The sequence below is a fragment of the Apodemus sylvaticus genome, chromosome 7, assembly GCF_947179515.1.
Source record: "Apodemus sylvaticus chromosome 7, mApoSyl1.1, whole genome shotgun sequence".
Lineage (NCBI taxonomy): Eukaryota > Metazoa > Chordata > Mammalia > Rodentia > Muridae > Apodemus > Apodemus sylvaticus.
The window spans coordinates 67,332,748-67,342,459 of record NC_067478.1 but is presented as its reverse complement, the minus strand read 5'-3'; the positions used below and the strand labels follow the sequence as shown (position 1 = coordinate 67,342,459).

At 47.0% G+C, this 9,712-nt stretch overlaps 1 long non-coding RNA gene across 1 annotated transcript in view; it reads right to left on the bottom strand.

Moving 5' to 3' along the window:
- Window positions 1-364: 364 nt before the first annotated feature.
- LOC127688953 (uncharacterized) overlaps window positions 365-9,712 on the bottom strand; it is a 48,492-nt gene continuing 39,144 nt past the window's right edge. The window contains exon 5 of the long non-coding RNA XR_007978795.1: window positions 365-1,058. This is a non-coding gene — a long non-coding RNA (uncharacterized LOC127688953). The remainder of the gene's footprint in view (window positions 1,059-9,712) is intronic.

The window sequence follows — 9,712 nt, the reverse complement described above, 5'->3', positions numbered from 1 at the left end:
CCACCCGCATGTACATGGTGCACATACAAACACTCAGGCACACGTGTGCACACACTTAATACAATGCATCTAAAAAATAAAAATAAGGGGACTGGAGAGAGGCTCAGTGGTTATTTAAGAGCACGGACTGCTCTTCCAGAGGTCCTGAGTTCAATTCCCAGCAACCACACAGTGGTTCACAACCATCTGTAATGGGAACTAATGCCTCTTTTGGTGTGTCTGAAGACAGCTACAGTGTACTCATATACATAAAATAAATCTAAAAAACTAATAAAAATAAGGGGGGGGCAAAAGAAGACATTTGCTATCTTCCTCTTGCCTACACACATACACGCGCACACACACATATACCTGTACTCACATAAACACATACACATTTATAGAAAACCATAGAGAAACTGATAAAAAGAGGGAAAAAAGTTCTGAAGTCTAAAGGACCCTGAGAAAATCTGACCTCAAGAAAAAATATACTGTTTCAAAAGCCTTTGTTGTTAAGAAAGAAAAACTAAGAATAAAAGTGTTGAATGTGCATCATTGAATTAGTGAAACAGGCAAACGGAAAACGACAAAATGGGAATTCATAGATTGCTAAAATTAATACCAGTAAATGAGAGAAAGGGGAAAAAAACAAGTATATAAGTGAAGTCTGTGAAACCGGAAGTGGTCAGAGGCCCTGTGGTGGAGGGATGGAGAAGGCCTCAGTTTCCTTGCATGGGTGTATATCTTCCGCTAGGTTCCGTGGGTCACATGCGGTCCTGCAGGCCGAGTCTACTGAGCCCGCGTGCATCTCTTCTGCTCGGTTCCGTAGGTCATGCTCGGTGCTCCAGGCCAGCCTACTGAGTCCCTGTGTGGTGGTTTCCTCTCACTGACCACAGAGCCTCTCAATTGCAGGGGATCTCTGTGTGGAGTCCTGGGATTTCTTTGCCCAGCCAAGACTCCTTGGCCTGGCAGTGTAGCTTTTCCTCTTAGAAGTGACGCTCCACCATCTGGGCTTATTAAGCAAACAAGTCAGTTCTGTCCTTTTCAGCAATGAAAACCGCTCTGGTTTTGTTTTCTCCCTGTTGCCAGGAGTCAAGAGGAAGTCTGCGGTTAGACATCTTCGGGTAGAGAGGCTCACAAACCCAGCGGCTATTAATGAGCGCCTGGGACTCAGCTCGCAGCCCCAGGCAGTGGGGTTAAGGAGACTGAACGGAATGGAGGAGATAGCCCAGGTGCCACACAACCCCGCAGTGTGGCAGCTCTGTCCTCTAGTCCTCCGTGCACCCCTAACGCCCATTCTGTCCTCCACAAGCGGGACTTTCGCCCCCAGCAGAAGCCAGTGTCAAAGAACCCTTCAGACTCAGACCCCATATTAGGACGAGAGTGTGGTTGCCTCCCCACATCTTCCCAGGCCTCTTTCCATCCCATCAAAACCCAATTTGTTGGGGGTAGTGGTGTGTCCAGTCAAAAAAACCATTCACTTGTCCAGCCTCTTTGTATCCCAGAGTGAACATCTGATGACAGCCATCACATATTTAAGGGAGTTTTTTATTCCCCACACAAGCTCCCACTCTTGGAGGGAGATCTGGGCAGGATGGCACCTGTGTTGCTTTTATGGGCAGCTTGTGTGCATATGGACCAGGCACAGAGCAGTGGGGGTGGGGTGTGGCATGTAAAATCACTTCACCCTACTCCTTATTATCACTAAGAAGTTAGTAAACAGGATCAAACCAGTGAAGCTGGTTGCTACATGGCTTGCAGCCACATGCATGCCTAATTGGAACAAGAGCTTTCTCCTTCGCAGGTTTTTCCAGACACTAACATCTTAGCCCCTGCTTGGGTCTTTTCTTTTTAAATCTGAAGTGTACGCCTCAGGCTCCTGCACATTCAAACACTTGTTTCCCTTAGGCGGCAACGTTTTAGAAATCGGGATCTGGTTGGCCAATGTGGGTCACCAAGGGGAGGACTTTGAAGGTTACAGGCTAACCCCTTCCAGACCACTCCCCCACCTGGCCTGCTACCTTGTGAATAGTCACTGTCACACTCCTGCCCTTGGATGAACAGCTCTGCGGTCCCTTTCCTGCTAGGGTAGGCTAAAGACACTAGCCAGATAAATTCCCCCTCTTGTCAGGTGTTTCTGTCAGTTGTTCTGTCTACATTAACACACACACACACACATACACACACACACACAGAGAGAGAGAGAGAGAGAGAGAGAGAGAGAGAGAGAGAGAGAGAACAGCACCAGCCTCCACAGAATTTCACAGATAAGCTCAGAAACATCCCTTCTGTTTCCAAAAGGGGAACCTGACAGAGTCAGCACTGGAACCCCAAGACTCAGTTCTCCCACAAAAACTAAAACAAAACAACACCTCCTTGCTGGGCCTGGAGAGATGGCTAGCTTGGCAGTTAAGAGCTTGCTGCTCCTGCACAGGACCTCACACTCACAGGGCAGCACAAACCCATCTGTAACTTCAATTCCAGATCTGATACTTTCTCCTGGCCTCGGTGGGCACTGCACATGCATGGTGGACTTACATGCAGACACATACACATAAAATTAAAAAAAAAACATATTATCCATAGCTGCTAATCCCTGTAGTGACCACAGCCTTAGTTGCATATGCAAAAAAGTGGAAATTCCCTAGGACCTCAGCTGCATATGAGCAATGTGCCCCAGCTTCTAATAACAAAGATAAGGAAGGCCTCATTGATTTATGTTTTTTTGTTTACCCTTAGGTAGAGTCATCGTGTAACCCAGACTGACTTGGAACTCTCTAGACAACCCAAACCATCCTTAAAATTATGATCCTCTTGCTCCAGCCTCCCAAATGTGGAGATTACAAGCATGCCCCACCACACCTGCCTTCTGGTCTTTTATTCTAAAATCTGAGACTGGAGATAAGGGTTCAAGTCTTAGACTGGCCCTTTGCTAGCTTCCTGGTCTTGGGGAAATCTCTGCAGAGCATCTTCATGTCCATCAAGTAGGCAGGTGGTTCTTCCCCAGGCCAGGTTGAGCGGCGAGCCATCTGAAGATCTCTGGTACAACCACAATAAGCGTGAGGGTGATTGTCTCTGAATGTTCAGATGCCAGGGAGATCGCTCCAAACGTGACAAAGCATTGGTCGCCTTTCTCATGAGGCTGTTACCATGATGGCTCGGGCCTGTCTCAAGACTCGTGACTCCTTCAAGCACAGCCCTCTTCATGGTTGATGTGTAAATTGCTGGAATGCTTCATGTGCCTTTCTGAATACTCATCTCTGTTTGCCAGCCGCTCGAGAGCCAAGAGTGTCGATCTCACGAGACTGCCTTTCAGAAAGATCATTCCAGTGTGGCCATTTTTATTTGCTCATTAAATCAAGAGATCTTGTTTTCTATATTCTTTATTAGTGACAAAAGTTATCCAAATATGTTGTTGTGTTACAGAGTTGTTGGTTTTTTGTGTTTGTTTGTTTTTTATTTAGTTTGTTCTTAAGTTTTTCTAAGCTAGGGTCTCATGTAGCTCTCTGGTCAGTCTTTGTTGTGTAGCTGAGGCTGGCCTTGAACTCCTGATCCTCCAGCTGCCAAGTGCTGGGATCATGGATTTGAGTCACCATGCTAGGCTTGGAAGGGATTTTTTTTTTAAAAAAAAAATCAGGTAGTTTATCCTGTCTCTGCAAGGCCGAGCCCTCTCCATGCAGAGCTAGCATCTTGCCTTCCAGCTGCTTCTCCAAAGCCTGATGGACATCAAGCCTCTGCTTGCTCAATTTAAAAACAAGGCTTACATCTCCCGGGCACTCTTTCATCTCTAAATATTCTCTAGATTGTCCCTCCTCAAACAGACACTCCTTGGCAGACTCGAGGATGTGTTCTTGGCAAATGTCTGCTGGTGAGCACACTTGACTGTGGAGAACCGAGAGGCAGAGCTGGTGGGTGCCGGGGGAGCCACGTGAGGTGTCGCCAAACGGGAAGTGCCATCTGGGCTGCATGGTGACAGGGAGGAAAGTGTCAATCAGCTGCTGGGGGTGGGGGTTGCTGAGACAGCGCCTTCCTTCATCTCTGTAAAGAAACTTCCAGCAGAAATATTCCATTAATTCTGGCATTCTGGGCAGCTTCCTCTGGGCTAGGCCAGGTCAAGGTGCAGCACTGTGGCAATTTCAGGGTTTAGTAAATGAAAATTAAGACTTAGGGTGTCTTGGGAGTCTGGGGCAGGGCAGCTTGCACACTGCTTTAGCTCCTTTTCCTGTTGCTGTGATAAAATACTCTGACAACAACTTAAGAACAAAAGAGGGTTATTCCAGTTCACAGTAGAAGATGCTCTTCATCATAGTAGGAGAATCATGGCACCAGGAACATGAAGCAGCTGGTCACATGACATCCTCAGTCAGAAGAGAAAAGCTCCCTTGTCTTCCCGTATATAGTTCAGGATCCCCTGCCCTGGGAACAGTGCTACCCACAGGTAAGATGGGTCTTCCTGCATCAATTAATGTGATCAGGATAATCTCCCATGGACATGGGTAGAGGTGTGTCTTCCTGGTTAGTCTGGATTTTGTCAAGATGAAAATTAACACTGACTTTCACATCCTCTCTGCATGGCCTTGGGGGCACAGAGTCTTCTTAGTCATCCTAGACAAAGAGAGACCAGGAAGAGGCACATGGACGTTTACTTGCCTTGGTGTCAGACTGTCAGTGAAAAAGCCACACAGCTTGTAACATAGCTGCAAAGGAAGCTGTGAAGTGGAGATGGGATGTAGGACATCACACCACAGTCTGCCATCTCCTAGCACAGTGCTTCTCAGCCTCCTAATGCTGCGACCCGCATGTGGTGACCCCATCCATAAAATTATTTTTTGTTGCTACTTCATAACTGGAATGAATTATAATGTAAATATCTGATAAGCAGGATATCTGATTGTGACCCTAAGCAAGAGTTATTTAACCCCAAAGAGGTCTCAGTCCTCGGGTTGAGAACCATTGTCCCATCAGCTCTCAGAGTATGTTATACGGAAGCAAGCGTCAAATTAAGGAGCTGTGCCTTGGGTGGCCAGGCTTCTCCACTCCAAGTCCCGGAGCTAAGAGGATGAGTATCAGTCAGGCTGGCAGGTAGAATGTCCCCAGTCTCTCCAGCATCTTTCCCATTGGCCACTACCCATCACAACCCCTCTTCCACATCTTCCTCAGGTCTCAGAGAAGTGTTCCATCTCACACAACTCAGTTTGGGGGGTCGTTAGGGGGCCATAAACAGGACTAGAACCTGGAGGGAGAGGAGCCTCTGGCTTTCTCAATTAGCGATTAGAGATTGAGCTGTCATTGGCAGGGAGTGATTTGGAAATATGGGAAGAAAACTAAATAGGAATGAGCTAAAGGAAAAGAAGGGCCAGGAAAAGGTAGACATCAACCCATCCACGTGATAAGACAGAGAAGGACCAAACCTTAACCCATCCATGTGATGGGCAAGGAAGGGAGCAAACACCAGCTCATCCACAGGATGGGAGTGGGAAAGGTGAAAGCACTTCACCCGTCAATGTGATGGAGACAGGAAGAGCCAAAGACGAAGTGTGCCTGATGGCTGCATGCCAAGAGGAGGTCGGGTGTCTGAACACTGGCTATTTCAAGAGGAGTTCTGAAATACCCTATGAGGAGAAGCTAGCAGGGAGCCCACTGTGTCTTGTCTTCCAGCGTGGTGTGCATGAAGACCGAGGTGCCTTTTGCTTCCTTTTGGTTACTTTTAGTGCTTCTTGGAAGGTATTTTCATGTCAAAAGTGGGTCACAAGAAACCCCTGGGTGTACTCCAGTTACAGCAATGAAAAACAAAATCAAAACCATGTGCATAGTGTTTGTTGTAAGCATGTAAGGCTAATGCCATCAGGAAGTAGCTCTAGCTGCACAGGGAGGGCAGGAGGGGGACACTGAAAGTTGTTAACAGCAGGCCATTACCTTAGCTTCCTGGGCCCCTGCAGGCTGTCCTCCCCCACTCCACCCCCTCCCCCCCACACACACAGAGGTTTCCAGGCCTCGACTGTGCTTTCAGGACCCAAGCTGACTAGGAGGGTCTCCCTTCTCATTCTGAGTGCCTTATGTCAGGGAAGTGACAGTGACAACAGCTTTGTTGGTTGCTGCGTGCCACCATTGAGTCATTTGACGCTTCCTGCCCTCTAAAACCCAACAAGCTTTTACCAGTGCTGTTGACCCAGCCACACCACATCCTGTGTGTCTGGTGGGTGTGCTAGAGTCATGCATGTATGGAGGTCGCTGTCACCTTTTATCTCTGGGTGTAGCCATTTTGGCCCAGTGTTAATGTCAGGGCTTTGGTGATCCAACCTATCACCTGTCATCCATCCTCACCTGCCCACCCATCACTCAGAGGTAGGGCAGTTTAGTGTCAGGTGAGAATTGGGGGGGGGGGCGGTTCTACCTTTGAACCCACACCTTTGCAGTGTCTGCAAGCCTGGGCAAGAGCTTACCCTCTCTCTGATTTTATTCCACGATCTGTGGATGAACCACACAGGCAGACTGTAGGGAGCTAAAGAAATGACCTGCACCCGACACCACATGAGAGGCTCATAAACATTCATCTCTCCTCCCCATCTGAAATCCATTCTAATCATTGATAAAGGTATTGACTAAGTTAGGCCAAAGACAGAGCCCTTTGACATCCACCGCAGACTCCATCCAGGCTGGTATAGTAAGCCTCCTCTGATTATTTTGACTGTAGCCTTGTTACAAGTTCTTCATCCATATAGTATTAGATTCTAATTCTTCCAGAATCTAGCCCTAGTTCCTCATTTGGGGACCAGCATGGAACACCTTCCTACATTGCTGGTTCAAGTCAAGACAGAGCCCATGTTTCCTTCATGTTTGTACAGGTGTCAAAAAGGAAACACTGAAAAGTCAGGAGGGCCACTCTGGCAGTCAGAGATGGGTTGGGACAAGAAACATGTCATGGTTGGCCATCAGATTGCAGGGTCTACATGTTGCACAGCAACCTGTCTCCTGTCCGGTAGGCAGAAGGGGTGGTGGTGGACTGAGCATGCTCTGATCAGTGTCTGAGTGCACTCTGAGGACTATGGAGATGGGACTTAGGGCCTGGACTCCGATTGGAGTCACTGGGTGACCTTGGGCAGGTCTTAGAATTCCCCTCTGTTTCAGGTGAGCCATTCTGAGCTGATCCTGGGAAACAGCTCCTTCTTTGGCTCAGGCTTGCAAACACCCCAGACTCCCTGTCACAGGCACAAGTAGCTTTTCCTAAACCTGTGGCTCCCTAAAAGTCCAGTATATGCATGCATATACCTATACACACATGCCTGTGCACATGTAGATTCATACAAGGGACAAAGTATGTCTCTTTAAATTCCCTGTGAATTTTAAAAATAAAGCCCAAAATTCCCAAGACATTGTCTAGCTCCCCTGTTATCTGGCCCTGAAACCCCTGGCTAGGTAGTCACACCAACATTCGAAAGATATGCCATAAGGCAGAAGTAGCCCAAGAGAAATGGATGCCTGTAGTACAAACAATCTGAGCTTATCCATAACTAGCTTACAAATAAATGAAACTCAGACTATGGTTATTTTATTTGGATTTGACAATTACTGGGGGTCACCCCTAATCTACTCTTCTAACTACAGGCCTAGCTACCTCCCCAGGGGTGTTCCCCAGACACTTGCTGTTTCTCCTGGCCGTGTGCTCAGTGTTCCTCTCCCCCCTGTAATGGCTTCTCCTCCTCTCTCTCAGTCCTCTTTTCTTCTCATCTCTCCTCCTCCAACCATGTCCCTCCAAATCCACCTACCTCTAATCCCTCCAGTAACTGGCTATAGACAATTTTATTTAACCAGTCATTTTAAATCAAGGAACAAGGTTTGCACAACAAAAACCTGACTTCTCAGTGCCCCAGGGCAAATTCCAGCTGCCCCTCCCTTCAGATACCTCTTCCCACCCCTAGGACCCCTACGTAGCTACCCTCATGTCCTCAGGAGAGGCATGGACAGCTTGCCCAGCCTCCCAATGCCACAACTGGTGGAATCAATTTTGGCTGCTTTGGCCTGACTTCTGTTTTTACCCCATTTCTGGGCTAGAGAAGCAGAGAGAGTAGCAACGCTTCATTCCAATGGACCAGAGCTCAGATTCAGCTCTTTACCTAGGGAGGGATCCCTAGGCTCTCTGACTTCAGATCAGGTCTAATGAGCCTGGCTTCCCTTGATGCTCAGGACTTTGGAGGGGGTCCTCACAGAGCCTCATCTGCAGCTCACCTTTTTTCTTTGTCTCAATTCCACCAAGTCCTCCTTCTACCTTCTTTCCACACACACTCTACCTGGGAAAAGATGAAAATTCAAGTCTCTGCAACTGGACAGGAATAAATCATCCATTTAAAGGCCACCTTAGGTTCTTTACTCCTAAAACCAAGAGGGCCGAAGTAGACATCAGTAACCTCCCATGAGTGTGAGCTGCGAGCTGCTCCCTCACAGGTGTCACTCAGCGGGGATCAGTCCCAGGCTTGGCAAGCAAGCACTGAGCAATGCTATCCTGTGGAAGGAATAGCACAGCACTGGGAGATGCAAACCCCCAAAGTCCACCCAGCTTCATCTCCTGCTCCACACCTGCTTTTTATCCAAGACAACACAGACACTCCATGTTTCAGTCTTCTGAAAATGAGTTGTTTATGAAAAATAGACCAAGCTCTACCCAGTACCTAAAACATAGGCAAATAGGAAGCCCTGCTTGAATAATCACCCCAGGGGACTCCAAATGGCAGAGACCTGTCCAAGGCCAGAGCCTGGTTTATCCAACCCCAAGCTCATGCTGGGTCCTCTGAAAAACACCATCTTCTTGACCACACAATGCCTGCCCTGCAGGAGCTGCCTCTGAAACTGAGTGGCAATCTGATGCCCAGGAGGAAACCTGTGTGACATCAGATGTGTGGCAAGGAAGAAACACTCTGGTCCTAGAAAACTAAAACTTTCCTTACAGATAGCAGACCAGCATATGCCCAACATCTGGCCTATAGAGAATATACATATATGCATACATGTAGATTCATTTATACATACATGCACACACGTGCATTGGCATTTTCATGTACACATACACTAATATACTCATATATATATGACATACTCATGAATGTACTTATGTGTATTCACATATACTCCCCTACCTATATATTACATATATACACATAGGTACACTCATGTACACACATATATTCATACATATAAGCACATGCATACACACCCATATACATGCATATATATACAAACATACTCATACCTATATATTCATACACATGGACATATGCATATAAATGTATATACATATGTAACACAAGCCTACCCAAACACATATGCATATATATATATAATTACTCCTACATGTATACATTTAAATATACTTATGCATACCTATATACATTTATACATAAGACACACACACCACAGAAACACCTCACCCAGCTCACCCAGTTGCAAGGTTCTGCTCCAGTTTCAATAAACCAGTCTTTGAATAACTATCCTGTGAACACACAGGCCCAGGTGAACCCTCCTCAATGTCATGTTGGCTGAGCACCCTGTATGTGCCAGGCCCCATGTGGGACACTATGACCTCAGAGAAAAATAACCTAGGACCACTGGGTCCTGGAACACATGAGCACAATAAATGGTTCCTAGTCCTGGAGACATGAGCTGAGAGTCTTTTGTCGTGAAGTATCCTCATCATGGAGTCAGAAAGGAGCAAAGTTTCCAGGTGATGGACACAGCTTCA